The 10,135-nt window shown below is 34.2% G+C and overlaps 1 long non-coding RNA gene across 1 annotated transcript; it reads left to right on the top strand.

The window, feature by feature from the left end:
• The first annotated feature begins 353 nt into the window (after positions 1-353).
• LOC148132526 (uncharacterized) lies at positions 354-7,648 on the top strand. The gene is made up of 4 exons (XR_015747360.1): positions 354-444; positions 2,288-2,357; positions 4,158-4,309; positions 7,501-7,648. It is a non-coding gene; the product is annotated as an uncharacterized LOC148132526 (long non-coding RNA).
• The last annotated feature ends 2,487 nt before the right edge of the window (positions 7,649-10,135 follow it).

The following is a 10,135-nucleotide window of genomic DNA, read 5'->3' as shown; positions in this document are numbered from 1 at the left end:
TAATGAAACATGAATTAAAACTACATTAGGCTGAAATTACTGTAGCACATCTACAGTAATATCAAATGAATTCATTATGACTAGCAAAGTTATAATGAATACTAAATGAATTAATAATAATGAACCATGTTAAGTGATATCTAATTGTTTTATTTCATTTTTATGTATATTTTGTCCAGATTTTACTGTTAAGTTAATAAGGATGGCATTCATTAAGTCATTTCCCTGCCAAGTTTTAGCTGAGAGCACTTAGCTTTACACTACATCCTAAAACATATTTAGCACCATTCATTCTTATTATTCTCTCTTTTTTCTCTCTCTCTCTAATACACACAAAAGAAGATTTTGAGGACCTTTCTGCAGGTTTATAGCAGACTCGTGGGAGAATCCCAAGGGTGTAATAGTACTAAAGATTATAAAACCCAGCAAGGTTTATAAATAGAAGTAGGTTGTTGTTTTTTAATCTCTTTGTTCAAGCCACATAGCATAACTTCTTATGAGTCAAACTTATCAGATATGCTATAAAATCGCCTTAACAGAATTAAAAAGATATAGGATATTTCTGATCACCTACCCCCTCAAAAAAAACTAAGAAAAAAATGCAAAAATCCCAATGTCCTCATCACCTAATCTATTGTGATCTTTCCCCAACATTTAATTCAAACCTATTTCTACCCCAAATTTGCCTATTTCTAGTTTATAACAGACATAATTTTTGATATTCAACATATAGTTTATTTTTATTATTATAAAATACCAAGAATACCAAGAAGAAGTGATTATAGAAAGGCCTTCAATCCTGTTGATGATGTTAAGCTATGAAATGTGCTCTGAAAAATGCCAAAACATCTCATTGTCCATATAAGAAATTTATATACAGGGCAGGAAGTCATACTTCAGCCAGAGCACTGAAAAACAGATTGGCTCCAAGTTGACAAAGAAGCGGGACAAGATTGTATACTTTCTCCTTATTTATTCAATCTATATGCTGAATATACACGATGGGAAGCTGGATTGGAAGATGAATGTGGTTTTAAAATTGGAGATAGAAATATCAACTTGTGCTATGCTGATGGCATTACCCTGATAGCTGAAAATGCAAGCTATAGTAGTTAAAGAAACACAGTGGGGGGAAAAATGCACTAAAATTAAATATAAAGAAGCCCAAACTATTAATAACAGATATGATAATCAGGTTTAGAATTGTCAATGAACATACTGAAGCACCAATAGAGGAGAATATTTGTAGTTCAGGGTTGAAAAAAGGAGCCGTGGTGCCCTCTGAGCCTGGCTGTTTTCTTGCAAACTGTTCGTTAGCTTGTTTGATTGTTCTTTAATTAAGGAGTTATTTGTTTCTTGATTGTTGGTCTGATGTTAATCTAACATTAACATTAAACCACAATTAACATTAGACCAACAATCTAGAAGCAAACAGTACCCGAATTAAAGAACTGCCAAACAACTTTTATAATTTATTAAGATGCTTATAATTTGTGGTTGGTTTTGTTTCTCTTTACTTGAGTTGGTTTAAGAGTAGTATAGAAATGTTTGTATTCATATACTCCAAATTCTAGTTACGTATATGTTCAAGGTTTTAGTTATCACCTTTAAAGCCCTTCATGGCATGGGAGCATCTCATCCCAATGTTATCATCCTGTCCATTGGGAGTGGCAGGCAAGGTAGGTTGTGGGTCTTGTCAATTAAAAAAAATCTATGTTGGGATCCAGGAAAAGAGCCTTGTCTGCCATTGTACCTGCCCTTTGCAGCATCCCCCAGAGATGAGGCAGGTCTCCACTCTTATGGACTTGAGAAAGAGCGTTAAGATTTGTCTCTGACAATAGGCATGGGCTTTGAAGAAGGTTAAGCCATGAGGACATTCTCTCCACTTTTTTAGCATTTAATATTATAAACTTATCTTTTAAATCTGTTTTTAACTTTGTTCTTATTTGTTCTTTTTATATTTTATGACATGTTTTTTATTGTAGGCTGCCCAGAGTCACTTAGGTGAGACGGGCAGTATAGAGTGTGATAAATAAATAAATAAATATATACATATAAACATACATATATACATTCCTGGTTCATATTAACCTATATTAATATATTAATAAGGTGAAATGGGGTTAAAGATGGAATTGTCTAAAAGCCACCAAATGAGCTTGGAGGCTGTGTAAATATTTGAATGAGGATCACCAATTTTTTTTAAAAAATAATCTCTCTCTCTCTCTCTCTCTCTCTCTCTCTCTCTCTCTCTTTTTTTTTTTTTCTTCTCCACTCCCAACTTTAGGAGGAAGTCCCTGGATTACAAAAGAAAACAGAAATTGTAATATACCATAGAAACTGGGCAAGAATCCAAGGTTGTCCACACAGGGATAATGACTGCTAAAATAGCAATTTTCTGCTTTCTTGTATAATGAAAATTACTAGTTATGTAAAGCTAAATCTGGGCATGCAAAAGGTGGAATTCCTGCACTATCCTACTTAATTATATTTGCCAAGAAACTTCTGAATATATTTCAGAAGTAAGTAGTCATTTCAATTAATGTCCTTTGTAGGACATTTAAATGCACAATGTCAGACTTGAACTCTACAAACACCAGATAATTTAAGGAAAGCAGCTTGCTATACAGAATCTAGTAAGATGTTAGAAATCACAAAACACATAAACCAAACCAATAAATGGAGGATTGTGGTGCCCAAGTGCCAAATGCTTTGCTTGTAGCTCCTGCTTCTTTATACTAAGGTCAGGTGATAAAATAAGAACTTATAGTCAGGTTAGTAATCCAATTGTTTAAATGTTCATGTTTTTGTTGGACTTAGGGGGTTTATAAAAATACATTATATTTTAGCTAATGTCAGATTAGATAAATGCCATTCCAACAGTCAAATCCTATAAATTTTCCTCTGGTAAAGATGGGATTGCATGAACATAATATGCCTTCTTACTTTTCAAGGTATATAAATTGGTTCATTTTCTGTCCCAGGGACAAGAAAAAAGAATAACCAGATGCCAAGGTCAGGAATTAGTAAATATCTGTGTAGAACTACACTTACAGGTATGCTGTTTCCATAGTGTTATTTTAAAAAGGTTAATAATAAAGAACAAGAAATACAGTTTTGTATCAAAGAAGAGGGATGTAGAAGCATGGTGACAATACAAACATGATTAAAATATCCAGCAATTCACGGCTGAAGTTGGGCGTTAAAACACAAGAAAAATTAAGACATATATTATTTCTATCTACCATATCTGTCTCTGATGTTCCCTTATAAAATTCCCAGTAACTGGATAGTGTCATCTAGACTCAGCTGGAGTTCATTATAATTCCAAGCCCCAAGGAAGCTATTTCGCTCAAACAGCCTGATCTTGCAATCTGGTACTTTTCCACCATTCTACCTTCTGTTCCTCTGCTAAGTGGATATGGCACTATTAAGGACTCAAAGACCATAGGATAAGGTTAACATCTGAAGGACAAATCAGGAACCCTGATTCCACATTTTTATCCTCCAATATTTTTCTGTTTTTTAGGGAATAAGGTTGTGTGTTTTATATTCAGCTCATATGCTAACAACCTAATGCGCTTCTATATGAAATCCACTTGTATGAAGTGGATTATTTGGATAAAATAATCTATAATCCCTGTGTGCATGTAAACATAGTCATTGATGTACCTAGTGCTATCACTAATACAAATATAAGATTATTATTTATATAATTAATCAAAATCTATTGGGAAGAGGAACACGAATGTAGTATCTGTCTGTCTGTTATTTCCAGGACTGACCAGATATTGCAAGGAGGCTCTGCCATACTTGTGTAATCCAGGAAATGACTGGCTTTATTGGATTTCAAAGGAATCTTGCATTCTGAAGTACTTTTTTGTAACTAAAGCCAAAGCACTATGGAGCATCAACTAAGAAAAATGATTTATATCTGAGGTATTTTTCCTAAGTGCAAGGCACGGTAATGAAGATAGGAAGAACACTATTTTTCTACCATAGCATAGCTTTCTCTATAACTGCTTTCCCATTGGTGTTACACTTTGTGCAAATGCTATCCCCAGTTCAGCATTTGGACTACATGATGGTTTGAGAAGCGATTTTGACTTCTTTTATGGAAAAGTTGCTGGAAATTAATTATACTTATATCATTCAAGGCATGATTACTCCAATTACTCAGTCTGGTTCTCAGAAGGAGGCACAGAGGGAAAGGGTATTCCAAAGAGTCAAAGAGCTAAAGATTTGGAGAAGCTGCTTTCTTCAGACAAGAACACCTCATAATCTCTGCAGCAATCAAGAGAAAAAACTGGTGAGGTGAACATTTTCTTTTAAATAAAGTTTTATTTGGGTTTTCACACATACAAAATACAAGTAAAACATCTTTTTTGAAAATAGCATGGTCCCGGGTTGAACTTCTTTATACAGACGCAAACTCAATTTCATGCTCATTTTTGTGTTCTATTCCATATCTTATACTATTCTACATTTTCTATATAGTTTTTCCCCTCTTTTAATTTTCTTAATTTTATTTTAATTATCTCATCTCAATTCAAATCATTATATTTATACTTTTGTCTGTTCTGTTTCAATTTCATATTATCTTTTCTCATTAAACAAATTTTCTCCTGTAGTTACTAATTGGAGTATGACACCTTTATATCTTTTAATTACATCCATTCAACTCTTATTTAAACTTCAATATATACCTTAAGTTTATGACCTTCAAAATAATACATAATACATAACTTCCAATCGAATTCTGCTTGGTACCTTCTTATAATACACACTATATTCTTTTTAAAAAAGGATTATAAATATATGTAATTATAAACACTCATTCCATTCCAATTCAGTTCTATCATTAATAATCATTAAAACCATAACATCTTTAACATTTCTTTTCAATTAAATATCATACTTCCTTAAAGACACATATAAACTCCATATAGAAAGATTTTCCCTTATTTCTCTTCGCATATATTGTGTAAATCATTAAATATTCATTTTGTTACATTTATTTATCGACAAGCATTCCACTGAGTTACGGTACCTATTTTATCAAACATTTTAATCATACATTATTTCATATTTTCTGAAATTATTTATATTTCTAATATAACAATACTATCTTATGTACCTTTGCAGAATTCCTTTTTACATTAGATTTTCACCCATTATCTCTAAATAGGCCCTGTTTCTCTATATTTTGTTTCTGTCCTTTATAACTTCTTTTCCTTTCTTTCTTCCCTCTCATCTTCTCCCTCCCCTTTTTACCCCCTTGTCTCTCTGCTTCTAATTCTCTCTTCCGCATTTCCCTCTTCTGTTGCTTTCTGATTTTATACTTATTTTTCACTCTATTCTTTTTTGGGTTGTTTTTCCCAATCTTAAACTTTCCATTCTCTTTCCCCACTTTCCTTTTTTTCCCCCACCTAAGATTACTAGTTCATTAAAGATGGCTTCTTCTTTGTCGCAATCTTCTTGTTCTGCAGGCATTTCTTGTTGTTTCTCATAGTTCCAAATCTCCATTTCTAAGAACTGAAATATGAAGCCAAAAGAACCTCTCCCTTCTTGTGCATCTTCTTTGTACTTTTTAAGTTCCATTTTCAGTTCTTCTAAGAGTGGAACCATTTTAAAGAGTTTTAAACAACCTCCTGATTGATTTTAGTCGTTCAAATACAATAACCAAGAATCCAGAGATCACCAAGTAATCCAAATAGTCCCAAGCTGTTTCTTCTTATTTCTTTTTCCACTTTCTCTTCCTGGGGTTTTACTATTTTGTTGCGATGCTTCAGTTAAGATGTATCTTTTGGAAGTCTTGTTGAGATTTTGCTGTAAGTTCTTTTTAATTCCAGGCAGTCTCCTCCCTTCCAGATCCTGCCCTTTTATTCTTTTTCTCTCCTTTCCTGTTTCCAAAAGCTTTTAATTATCCAGAAATCTTCACTATCCCTTTGACTTTTTATTTTCAGCATTAAATGCCTATTAATGTCAAAGTGGATTTTTTTTCCCCAATTTCTTGCTTAAGTCTCTTAGCTGTCAGTATAGGAAAGGGAGAAAAAAAAACCAAATCTTTTCCCTTTTCTCTCTCCTTCGCAGCTTAAAAATCTTAGGGAACAATGTTATTGTTTTTTTTTTAATAGTTTCAATTCCAGGGTACCTTATTTGTTGCTTTTGCTGTTTGACCCAGTCAACCAAAACTTTCTCTTCTTATCTTCCTCCTGCACATTCTTTTCCGGTCAAGTTCTTCTTTGTGGTGGACATTTCTGACCACCACTACAACCGGGAAAGGGAGTAATGGCCAGCTTGGGAGGAGAGATGCGGCTCTCCTCAACCCTGCAGGCAGTCTCCCCCTTCTTCACCACCTCTATGGGGTGGCTTAGCCCTGAAACCAGCTGGCTTGGGGCACTCCAGCGGCAAGCACAGATCAAAACTGTGCAGAGACGCAGTTTCGGTCTGTCGCCGAAGAAGCTCAAACCGGAAGACGTGAGGTGAACATTTTGGCAGGTGTGACAAAAGAGAAGTGACAGAAGATGGGGATCCAGAGCTTTGTATCCTGTTGGGTTTGTATATACTGTCTAAAAGCATAGGCCTCACTTTATTCCATAAGACTTTTGGCTGCAATTTCATGAACCAATTAATGAATCCATCTATTTCCTACCTCTCTGATAGGCATTGTCCCTACTGAAATATTAATTATCTTTCTTTTGATATTACTCAACTCCTTTTTCTTCTGCTCTATGTATAACCACTCTGTAGCACTGAAAGCAGAATTTCCACATTGCATTTGGGCTTCTAAAGCTATGTTCCCATTGCTTTAAACATTTTCCCCAGTTTTTATTTTCAGAAGCATATTGTTGTGAGTAGGTATTTCCCCAACTTCACTTGTTTCCCCCACTCATGATAAAGTACAGCTTTTTAGCAACAGACAGATATTATGTTTGCAATGAGCTAGTCCTTTCCCAGGTACCTGCAAGCTTTGTGACAGAATAGTTATATATAGCCTCAGCCACCCACAAACTTGTCTGCTTTCACCTCTGTTTCTGTTTGCTACCTGGAAAATGGACTATAATGCATTTACCTTTACCAGTCTCTGTCTCTCCTTGCTGTTTATAGCTATGACCTCCTCCTGTTATTTTATGACTTCATTCCTGGCAGTACAACTAATATTTCAGATGAAGTTCTGCCTTTGTGAATCATATATACTCTAATTGTTAACAAGGCACAGAAGCAATTGTGGATCCATTCTGAAGGTGCCCCCACTCTCAGAGGCACCTCTGCTGGTCCTTCTGCTGGACCACTCCAAGGCCATAAAATGTACTTCCTTGCAGTTGCATTTGGCTTCCATCTCTCTGTTTTTATGAAATGTGTGAAAATGTCTTTTATATCAGGCTCCCAATGTTAATTATACTTATTCATGGCTTTTAATTACATTTTGTTTTCATACCTCACATTTTTCTTTGTGTTGTTTTAAATTATAATCATCCATGTGTTCTTTTTCAACAGACATGCAGCATATAAATCAACTAAAGAAATAAGACTACACAGAAATGAGTATCTAAGGAATTTAATTAGACAAGCACCTTTATCATCTTTATTTGGAGAGTAGCCAAACTTGACCTATTACAAATATTGGACTGAATTGAAAGATGACCTTCACAGGAATGTTTATTTCCATTGGTAGAAGCAAATTTTTCTCCATCTTTCAAAAGAAATAAAATCAATTCTGTTAGAATTCCAGAGTTTGGGTTTCCTTATTTTATCTCCCACCAGTATTTTCTTTCTTCCTGTTTGCAATAATCGCTTAGCTCAAGAAAGTTGCATGGCCAGATTATCATTATTAAAAGAAAAATAGAAAAGAGATGGCATCTGTAACAATGGGAGTCCTTGAGCTTCTAGCAAGCATTTATGCAAGATAATTATTATGTATCTCAAAGCTAGGGGTGCCTTACCTGCAAATTCTGAAAGGAATCGGTGCTCTGTTCATTGTAACTTGAATTTTCTTCTCAGACAAAAACATGGAATGAAGATCTGACCTCACTTTATTTTAAAATAGAGGTGAAGATAAAATTGTCCTGAGCTAGTCCTACTTCATTAATGTCATGAACTCAACTCCTCTTTTGTCTTTTTTTTTTGTTAAAATGTACATCTATTATGCCAACTCAGTAAGAGGGACATGAGCTGCAAGAACAGTACAGTAAGGGAAATAACAATATTTAATTATTAAATTTCCTTTTCTTTATAAATAATGATAGGAATAAAAAAAACATTTGAACTACACTCACAACCAATTATAAAGTGGAACTTTATATGAAAATATGGGTCGACTAAAGGAAATGTAAGTCAAAGATGGATTTATAAATGTAGTATTTTACTTGTAGCTCTTTGGGAATAAAACCTTTTTTTCTAAAAATGCTGATATATATATGTATACTTATACACAGAGAGAGACAGACATACAGTGCACATAAAAGTATGTCTTTGAAGGACAATGCACTCATACAAAGAAAATCCATTCAATCCAATTATTTGTAATAATACATTGAACATATATGCCTGGTATACATTGGATATACAGATTTTAATCTACTTTCTCATATCAACATTATATCAGAATTAATTGCAAGCCTTTTATATTAGTAAAATAATGCTTACACTCATCCATCACAAATTAGAGTTCTGTACGGAAGAAAATATGCGAGAACTTCAAGTGGGCCTTCAGAACATGACACATTATTACTGATGGATGTTGCATAATTGAGAAAGCCAAAGAATACAAAAAAAAATGGTATATGCTTCATCAATTATAGAAAATAATTTGATTGTGTCAATCATATCAAGCTATGGAAAATGCTCAGAAAAAAATGGGAATTGCAGAATTGCATTAGAAACTGGATTGGGGGAAGATGAACATAGTTTTAATAACTTGTATTCTGCTTATGACATTACTCTGATAGCAGAAAATACAATGGGTCTGCACTGCAAGCCCTAGTACTAAAAGTTGAGGAGCACAATGAAAAAAATGGAACTAAAATTAAATATAAAGAAAATCGAATAAATGACAACAGTAGAACAAGCAGGCTTGGAATTATTAGTGAAGATATAAAAGTGGTGGATAGCTTCTGACTTTTAGAATCAATCATCAACAGTAATTGTGATTACTTTCAGAGACCGGCACTAACATTTCAAAGGTGTTTATAACTACAGGTGTCAGGATGATGATAGAGTATTTGAAGTAAGAAGAAATATAACACATTTCCAGTGATTTATTTAAAAAATCAGTGTGAAGATGGCGTCCAGTTGTTCAGCACAGGTTTTCTCCACCTGGAACTGGTGTTTTTCTGATCTTTTGTCTATGAAATAGACCTTGCACATTTTTTCTAAGATCACTGGAGGTGGAGGGCACAGAGGAGCATGAAGGATGCAGATAGGTATAGGAAGAGAGGTATAGAAAAACTGGCTAATCAGGAGGCTGTGCACCATTGGTCTTTTCTCTCTAGACCAATGACTGCACTTCAAGGGAGCCCTCTGTTAAAGTACTGAAGTTTGTAGACGATTCAATGGTCATTGGCTTCATTCATGATGGTGATGATTCTGCATACAGATGAGTTGAACAACTAGCCCTGTGATGCACAATATGAACAATATGGAGCTGAATACACTTAAAATTGTAGAGATGAACGTGGATTTTAGGAGGAGCTCTTCTATTTCATCTTTTACCATATTCAACAACACAGTATTAGCAGTTGAGCCCTTTGAATTTTTAGGTTCCATAATCTCCCAGGATTCAAAATGGACACTTAACATTAGAATCATATTTTAAAAGGCACAACAACAAAAACGTTCTTCTTGCATCGACTCAGGAAGTTCAGACTACCCCAGGAGCTATTGGACCTTACTATCAAAACAATTAAAAAACCCTGAACATTTTAGTCTTGGAATTTGGAAGTTTTGTGTTCATATTTCTTCAAACCTACATAGTTGATTGGCTCTGGGCAAGTTTCTTCCTTTCAATCTTATTTCTCCACCAATAAAGTTGATCTCATTAAGACAACTTTGTACGCAGGTTGTTATTGTTACCACAACTAAGAAATAACTGAAAAAGTTTAATACTCTGTACACTGAAAAAGCTGTATAATTA

Source organism: Notechis scutatus, chromosome 2 (genome assembly GCF_049901735.1).
Source record: "Notechis scutatus isolate UNSWTSFEM ecotype Mainland chromosome 2, rNotScu1.2, whole genome shotgun sequence".
Lineage (NCBI taxonomy): Eukaryota > Metazoa > Chordata > Lepidosauria > Squamata > Elapidae > Notechis > Notechis scutatus.
This window is presented reverse-complemented; position numbering and strand designations above follow the sequence as displayed.